At 44.6% G+C, this 8,743-nt stretch overlaps 3 non-coding genes across 3 annotated transcripts in view; all 3 read right to left on the bottom strand.

The window, feature by feature from the left end:
- LOC143206202 (large subunit ribosomal RNA) overlaps positions 1-755 on the bottom strand; it is a 4,099-nt gene extending 3,344 nt beyond the window's left edge. Inside the window, exon 1 of the ribosomal RNA XR_013008198.1 lies at positions 1-755. This exon is cut by the window's left edge and continues 3,344 nt beyond it. This is a non-coding gene — a ribosomal RNA (large subunit ribosomal RNA).
- Positions 756-1,174: 419 nt separating this feature from the next.
- Positions 1,175-1,330, bottom strand: LOC143206203 (5.8S ribosomal RNA). The gene has a single exon (XR_013008199.1). It is a non-coding gene; the product is annotated as a 5.8S ribosomal RNA (ribosomal RNA).
- A 708-nt stretch (positions 1,331-2,038) lies between these two features.
- Positions 2,039-4,027, bottom strand: LOC143206205 (small subunit ribosomal RNA). The gene has a single exon (XR_013008201.1). It is a non-coding gene; the product is annotated as a small subunit ribosomal RNA (ribosomal RNA).
- Between the last annotated feature and the right edge of the window lie 4,716 nt (positions 4,028-8,743).

Here is an 8,743-nt window from a genome sequence, read left to right on the forward strand (position 1 = left end):
CTGACGCGCTTGCGACGAGCCGAACGCTAACGAGTAGCGGCCTTAAACCATTCGGTATACCGTCGAGCGAGTCGACCGCGAACACGAGGGTCCGTAAACGAAAACGGCGCGAACCGCAGTCTACGGTCTCCACCTCGAGCCTTAAGCCGACGCCCAACGGATCGCGACGTCCTACAAGGAGAAAAGTGCACGCGTTCGTCGCCGGATCGACGTACGAAAGGCGCGCGCAACGCCGAAACGTCACGTGTCACGCGATCGCACGCCGCCTACTACGAGCCGCGAATGAATTTCTCCCTTCGACCTTTCGGGTTTCTCAGGTTTACCCCTAAACGGTTTCACGTACTCTTGAACTCTCTCTTCAAAGTGCTTTTCAACTTTCCCTCACGGTACTTGTTCGCTATCGGTCTCGTGGTTATATTTAGCCTTAGATGGAGTTTACCACCCGCTTAGGGCTGCACTCTCAAGCAACCCGACTCTAAGGAGAGATCCTCTCGCCGTCAGTCACGGTCGCTACGGGCCTGGCACCCTCTATGGGCTGTTGCCCCGTTCAAGATGGACTTGGACGCGCGACGTAACGTCGAGATAATGGACCCTCCCGAACACCACATTTCCCGGCGCCCGATGTCGGTCGCGGGATTCGGTGCTGGGCTAATCCCTGTTCGCTCGCAGCTACTAAGGGAATCCTAGTTAGTTTCTTTTCCTCCGCTTAGTAATATGCTTAAATTCAGCGGGTAGTCTCACCTGCTCTGAGGTCGCTAGTTTAATATGCGTGGCGCTCGTAATCATCATAATAATGAAGATTAGGAGCCAATACGAAATATAAAAGTTTAGAATGGAAAAGACGCGCCGTCGAAAAACGGTGTTTTCTCCCTCGTATTCGAGAGACAACGCACCTACGATCCGACGTCGATTAAAAACTAATTTTATCGGATACGACGATCGTATTAATGGTGCGCGCTACGTTTATCACAAAAACGTGCGAACGACCGTTTTAAACACGTCTCATCCCTTTCATATTCGTACGACCCGTACGAGAGAGTTAGGTCACACGTACGGGTCCGCTGTCACGTTTTAGAACGTCGCGATCGAATCGCGCTTATACGCTCAGCACGCTCAGACATTTCTCGTCGATCGCGAAGATCAAAGAAAATCCGAGCAGTCTTGAAATGAGATACGACCCTCAGCCAGGAGTGGTCCGGGTATGAGATCCCAGGACCGCAATGTGCGTTCGAAATGTCGATGTTCATGTGTCCTGCAGTTCACAAGTTGACGCGCAATTAGCTGCGTTCTTCATCGACCCCACGAGCCAAGTGATCCACCGTTTAGGGTAATCTTTTTTTAAGTTAGGTTTTAAACGCATATCGAAACGTTTCTATTATAAGACGACGACGACGACGACGACGCGCGCTCACGTCATAGACAGCGCTTGCGCCCCTTTCGCAGCCGCCGTCGACTTTAAAACGCTCTTACGGTTTATTTTCGTCTTCTCCACTACACACAACGAGAGGAGCGGAGACAGACTACTCGAAATGGTGACGTTCGTTGTAAATTTTCGTCGTCTCACCTCGTACGACAACAAAAGAGCATACGCTGATCATAGTTTGGCAATATTTTCGTAAACTAAATCTCACCCTTTTGGAATGAAACAAACGAAGGGTGATAAGATTTTCGTAAACTAATCACATTACCGATCATCGTATATGTTCGTCGATATGAGGATCGAAACGTCGATTAGAAATATAATTGGCAAAATCGTTTTATTTTGCGCTCGATTTGTCCATTTATAACGAAATCCGTCGTAGGCCGACGATTATTACTCGTCGTCCTATATAACAACATCTTCATCGTATATATCTCCGCTTTCGGGCGTACATCTTTTAAAACCATATATTATAGGTACCCGAAAACAGCTACGTTGACGACGTCGAAATTCGATCGGAACTTCCGAACTTCGTAGATGGCTCTTTAACGTTCGACAATGATTTTTACAGACTTGTACGTTTACCTATTATATATATATAGGCATAACAACACACTGTAATGATCCTTCCGCAGGTTCACCTACGGAAACCTTGTTACGACTTTTACTTCCTCTAAATGATCAAGTTTGGTCATCTTTTCCTACACATCGACGACGCCGAAACGCCATCGCGTGTCGATCCGAAGACCTCACTAAATCATTCAATCGGTAGTAGCGACGGGCGGTGTGTACAAAGGGCAGGGACGTAATCAACGCGAGCTTATGACTCGCGCTTACTGGGAATTCCTCGTTCATGGGGAACAATTGCAAGCCCCAATCCCTAGCACGAAGGAGGTTCAGCGGGTTACCCGGGCCGCTCGGCCAGGGAAGACACGCTGATTCCTTCAGTGTAGCGCGCGTGCGGCCCAGAACATCTAAGGGCATCACAGACCTGTTATTGCTCAATCTCGTGCGGCTAGAAGCCGCCTGTCCCTCTAAGAAGAATAGTTTGTACGCCGACAGTAAAAACCGCGCACGAACCGCGAAACCCGAAAGCAACGCGGCCGGCGGGCCTTTAGGATGTCAAAAAGCGCCTAGTTAGCAGGCTAGAGTCTCGTTCGTTATCGGAATTAACCAGACAAATCGCTCCACCAACTAAGAACGGCCATGCACCACCACCCACCGAATCAAGAAAGAGCTCTCAATCTGTCAATCCTTCTAGTGTCAGGACCAGGTAAGTTTTCCCGTGTTGAGTCAAATTAAGCCGCAGGCTCCACTCCTGGTGGTGCCCTTCCGTCAATTCCTTTAAGTTTCAGCTTTGCAACCATACTTCCCCCGGAACCCAAAAGCTTTGGTTTCCCGGAAGCTGCCCGTCGAGTCATATTAGGGAACGTCGACGGATCGCTAGCTGGCATCGTTTAAGGTTAGAACTAGGGCGGTATCTGATCGCCTTCGAACCTCTAACTTTCGTTCTTGATCAATGAAAGCGTTTTTGGCAAATGCTTTCGCTTCTGTTCGTCTTGCGACGATCCAAGAATTTCACCTCTAACGTCGCAATACGAATGCCCCCATCCGTTCCTATTAATCATTACCTCGGGGTTCCGAAAACCAACAAAATAGAACCGAGGTCCTATTCCATTATTCCATGCATACAGTATTCAGGCGAAATTTTAGCCTGCTTTGAGCACTCTAATTTGTTCAAAGTAAACGTGCCGGCCCACCTCGACACTCAGTAAAGAGCACCGCGGCAGGATTGAGTTGGGCCGTCGTAACCACGACGCGCACAACACGCACGCCGAAACGCACGCGCGACGGCGACGCGACACGACTAAGCCCACCGGCAGGACGTCTCGCGAAAAACACGCCAGTTAACACCGCGAACGATGAACCGGCGGCGCGAGACACAAATTCGACTACGAGCTTTTTAACCGCAACAACTTTAATATACGCTATTGGAGCTGGAATTACCGCGGCTGCTGGCACCAGACTGGCCCTCCAATTGATCCTCGTTAAAGGGTTTAGAGTGTACTCATTCCGATTACGGGGCCTCGGATGAGTCCCGTATCGTTATTTTTCGTCACTACCTCCCCGTGCCGGGAGTGGGTAATTTGCGCGCCTGCTGCCTTCCTTGGATGTGGTAGCCGTTTCTCAGGCTCCCTCTCCGGAATCGAACCCTGATTCCCCGTTACCCGTTACGACCATGGTAGGCGCAGAACCTACCATCGACAGTTGATAAGGCAGACATTTGAAAGATGTGTCGCCGGTGCGAGACCGTGCGATCAGCTTAAAGTTATTCAGAGTCACCAAGTTGTACGATGACGAGCGCGAACCCGAAACCGATTGGTTTTGATCTAATAAAAGCACTCCTTCCATCTCTGGTCGGAGCTCTGTTTGCATGTATTAGCTCTAGAATTACCACAGTTATCCAAGTAATTGTGGGTACGATCTAAGGAACCATAACTGATTTAATGAGCCTTTCGCGGTTTCACCTTAATTCGGTATGTACTGAGACATGCATGGCTTAATCTTTGAGACAAGCATATGACTACTGGCAGGATCAACCAGGGAACTGTTCTTATTATTTTATCGACACGAAGCAGATAAAACAAATACAGACACAGTTTATTTTATAAGTTTGACTTATAAAGAAACGTGTGCGTAAGACGACGATATATAATATATATCGACGACTAATAAAAAGGAGGTGCATGATAGCGCGCCTAGACGACGGAAAAACCGGTCCGAGGCGCCACGCTCTTACATTTTAATATTAGTTGTCTAATAAAACAAAACGATATCATCATCTTAGACACATCTTTTGTTTTTTTTATACACAACCGATCGACTAGGCACCCAATTATCTCGATTATCGACGACGATCGTCGACTACGTCGAAAATTGGATGCCGCAAAATATCGTTCGGCGTTTATAAGACCTCGAAAAACATTCTCTCCGAACCCTTCGCTAGATAGAAATATATAAAGCGACAAGGAAACCTCGTACGAGAAACGTTTCGTGATTTTTTATTTTATTCTCGCTCGGAGAGCAGAGAGCTATCGCAAAATGTGTTGCTGTTTTATGAACGTTCCGATGAAAAACCGATACGTCCATAAAAATAATAATTCCAATCGCATATGAATCGTGGATCATCTTCTTCTAACGAAGCCGAATGTTCCCGCCGAATTCGCGATCTCGCAGTGATACCGTCGTCGTCGTCGTACGCTTCCCGATATATCGAAAAAAACCGACCAGGAAGAACAACGAAACGACGATACAAAATCGCGAGAGCGTTACGAATATATAATAACACGACGAAATACGCTTTTTATTTAGATAAATAAAAAAAATACGGTTCGGATCTTATATATTAACATATAATATGTAATACCACCTTCGCTGATCAAAAGCCACTCGGTAAAAGTGTCACAGCGCCGGTCGACCCGACCCGTCGTATCCGTCTCTCGTATCGCCCCACGTAGAAGCGCACACGATTTAAGCGCGGGTCTCTCGCCAGCTATCGGAAATGTATGGGTGTTTTAGAACAGATCGTTTATACGGACGTTGCGCAAATTTTTCGTTTTTACGTCTGCCCGTTCTCGTTATTATCGGAATGTTCCGATGAATAAACTTTAGCTTTAGACAACGTGAACTTCTAAAGCAATAATTTTAACCTCTCGTGTTAATACGTCCTCAGGCCGTTTCTAGACTGCCGATCACGTTCTTTAAAAGTCGGAAAATTCCGATCCATAAAATTATGCTAGTAGAATGTAAAGATCCTTCATAGGATGGATACTGTCACATATCGATACGGCGATCGGAGTAAAACTGTTCTCACGTATTTCAGGACATTTTAGGTTGTTACGTCGGCCCGTTCGTTATTATCGGTATATACCTATGAATAAATGTTTTGCTTGTAGAACGTAAGATTCCAAAAGAATGATTCGCCGAAACGATGGTGCACCCTTACGATCGGATATTTGCCGCTTATTGGCCATTTTCTATAATTCATCCGTTAGATATCGTTTATCGACTACGGATAAGGTTTTCCGATATCAGAATGTTCCTAAGGATGATTCGAAAGTGATTTGAACGAAGAATTTGATAGAATGAATCCTTTATTTATCCATTGAGTACAGGGTACGGAGTGTCTGCGGGGGTCAGCTAATATATTATATTTCTCTCTCGACGTAATGGTAACTCGAAGTCCGAACCGCGCTCATGAAGCTCGGTTTCAATCCAATCCATGTTGGTCGGTTCCTCGAGAGGAACGCCGTATCTTCGCGGTCGACCGCCTAATGAATCAGGTGGTAAAAGTCCAAGCCCAGCGCGGCAACGGCAGGCGCGTTCAACGTTTTAACTGCCAATTCTACGGTCATTCATCGGCCAACTGTAAAGCCACTCCGGCCTACGTCAAGTCCCAAAGACAGAAATTCCCCGCCGAAATGCACCAACTGTTGAGAACCATACACCGCAAATTACTCGGGATGCAAGTGCCGACCTACTCCAAAAACAACCAAACCCAAAAGACCAATTCCTCCCCCCACTCATGTACGGGGAACTCAAGATAACAGTCGTCTGGCTGGTCTGGATTCCACTAGAACACGAACCCGATCTCCATTGGCGAAATACTCTTCGGAACATATTCAGATGACCAAGGAGATTTTCAGGCCATTTTCAACGCCATCAACCACACAGCTATTGGAAGAATTACTATCGGCCGGGATAATAGATGAGTTGGAACTTGGGCTTATTGCTCCAAGCGAACCAACTCACTACTCCTCCAATCGACCGACAATAATTGACTTTTTTATCTATCAAAATTCGAATCAAGCCTCTGACCTGCAAGTACTCCAAGATATCGATTCTGACCACAGGCCTATCCTCCTCACCCACCATCAGCGATTTTCCACTGAGTTTCCACTGTCCCCCAAGCAAGGTCAACCTAGTAAACGAAAAAAAAAAGTATCTTCTCTTTGACGATCCTCATTATATTAGGACGATAGTTTCCATTCTAAATTCTTGATTAATTACAGTTCCTATTTGTTCATTTCGAGACGTTCCCGTGATTAATACTTATCGTGTAGAAATTAGCCACAATCCACAATTAGCCACAGTTAGGAAAAATAAATTAATTATCATATAGTCATAAACGTAATAAAAATGAATACACATATTTTCGAAGTCACTCCAGAAATACTTTACCTTATTTTTAAATAACAATCTCGGGCCGTACCATTTTTACAAAACTTATTCTATATACTTACTATATAACAGATTATAATGATATAATATAATTCAATACAATAACTACAATATATATATATATATCTGAAAATTCTGTTTTTATAAAATGTCAGCTACTGTTTAACATTTCATTTTTTAAAATGTATATCCAATTGTGGTTCTGAAAAGAACCGATTTTGCAGGTAAGTAGTATATTGAAACACACATAGGTATGTGAATTAATTTACTTAGAACTGGTATATTTGGTGACTGCTTTGGTACCTTCGCTAACGGCGTGCTTAGCCCAACTCACCGGGTAACAATAACCTAACGGCGGTTTGGATTTCTCTGCTCGTGATCGTTGATCTCTTATTGTAATGGGCGAGACGCGACGCTTCGGCGGCTATCCTTTCGAATATATCGTTCACGAAAGAATTCATGATCGACATGGCCTTGCTGGAGAGTACCCGTATCGGGATGAACCTGCTTTAAAAACTTTGTATATGTAAATCGCATAGCTTTCCTTCCTCCTGCGCTTCTTTTTCTTGTCGCTCTTAGAGATATTTTTCTGGGCTTTTCCGGCTTTCTTGGCCGCCTTACCGCTTGTCTTCGGTGGCATTTCGAAATAAAAATCCCGACGTCTCACGTACCTCAAAGAGTACTTAACTAAAAAAATGCCTTTAATTCTAGAACTTATAACATTCGAAGGAACACTTCTAAGCCCCGCCCATAGCCCGAGTTAGAGTCTGATTGGTCGCGTATGATATAACGAGTTTGGCTCGCGGACAAAATTCCAGGCCGATCTGTAAGAAATTTCCAGTACCGTTTTTGATTTAAAGGTGAGCAGTATCTAACAACGATCGAGATTAACATGTCCGGACGTGGTAAAGGCGGAAAAGTGAAGGGAAAGGCGAAGTCTCGTTCCAATCGTGCGGGATTACAATTTCCTGTCGGTCGTATTCACCGACTTCTAAGGAAAGGAAATTATGCCGAACGCGTAGGGGCCGGTGCTCCCGTTTACTTAGCTGCCGTAATGGAATATCTGGCGGCCGAAGTTCTCGAGTTGGCGGGTAACGCCGCTAGAGACAACAAGAAAACAAGGATTATCCCTAGGCATTTACAATTGGCCATCAGAAACGACGAGGAATTGAATAAACTGTTATCTGGCGTTACTATTGCCCAGGGCGGCGTCTTGCCTAACATTCAAGCAGTATTATTGCCTAAAAAGACAGACAGCAAAACCAAATAGATAACGCAAACCGTTTAAAGTTTTGCATACGCCCTTTAATATCGGTCCTTTTCAGGGCCAACAAAATCGTATAAAAAAGAAGTTAGAATACGCGTTCTTATTAAAGAATAAATATTAACTAGAAAATTTATAAATAATCTGATCTGTACTGAATATTCCTTTATTACTGTTTTAGAGTATCGATCGATCGGTTCCCTAATTAGTTACGGCTCTATCTAGAAAATAATCATTTAAGTAATAATAAGATAATAAATAAATTATATAAATATTCTTTCTTTTATAAAGTTATATTGTGGTTCTGAAAAGAACCGTTTTTTTTTCTATTAAAAAAATACGGTCTTGGACGAACGTATTTTTTAGGGAAGTCGTAGCACGTCCAGGAGTGTCGGGATATTTGTAATTTTCAACTCCGTGTCTTCTTGATCTGACGATGAAATGTGTCGCCTGTTTAATATATCGTCATACGTAGTAGAAATAGTTTTATTTCTTTTTCTTTGGTGATACTGGTTTTTTTAGTTTTCGCACCTTCACCAGCGGCAACACGAACAGTTGAGGTCGTCGTCTTAGCACTTTTCGGTTTAGGCGCCTTGGGCTTTTTCGTAGGTCCGGCTTTATTAGATTTTTTCGCTTTGGAAGGCGATTTCGGGGATCTTGCGGCCGTGTTGCTTTTTGCTGCTTTCGAAGATGAACTATTAGCGGCGGCATTGGAAGCGGACGTAGTCGTGGCGGCGGTAGATTTCTTTCCTGTTTTCTTTTCGACGGCTTTTTTGGCAGAAGCTTTTTTCTCGGCCAAAGTTGCAGATTCACCTTTC

This window comes from Rhynchophorus ferrugineus, unplaced genomic scaffold, assembly GCF_030347505.1.
Source record: "Rhynchophorus ferrugineus isolate W39M unplaced genomic scaffold, kcgeb_rfMv2 rfM588, whole genome shotgun sequence".
Taxonomy (NCBI): domain Eukaryota; kingdom Metazoa; phylum Arthropoda; class Insecta; order Coleoptera; family Curculionidae; genus Rhynchophorus; species Rhynchophorus ferrugineus.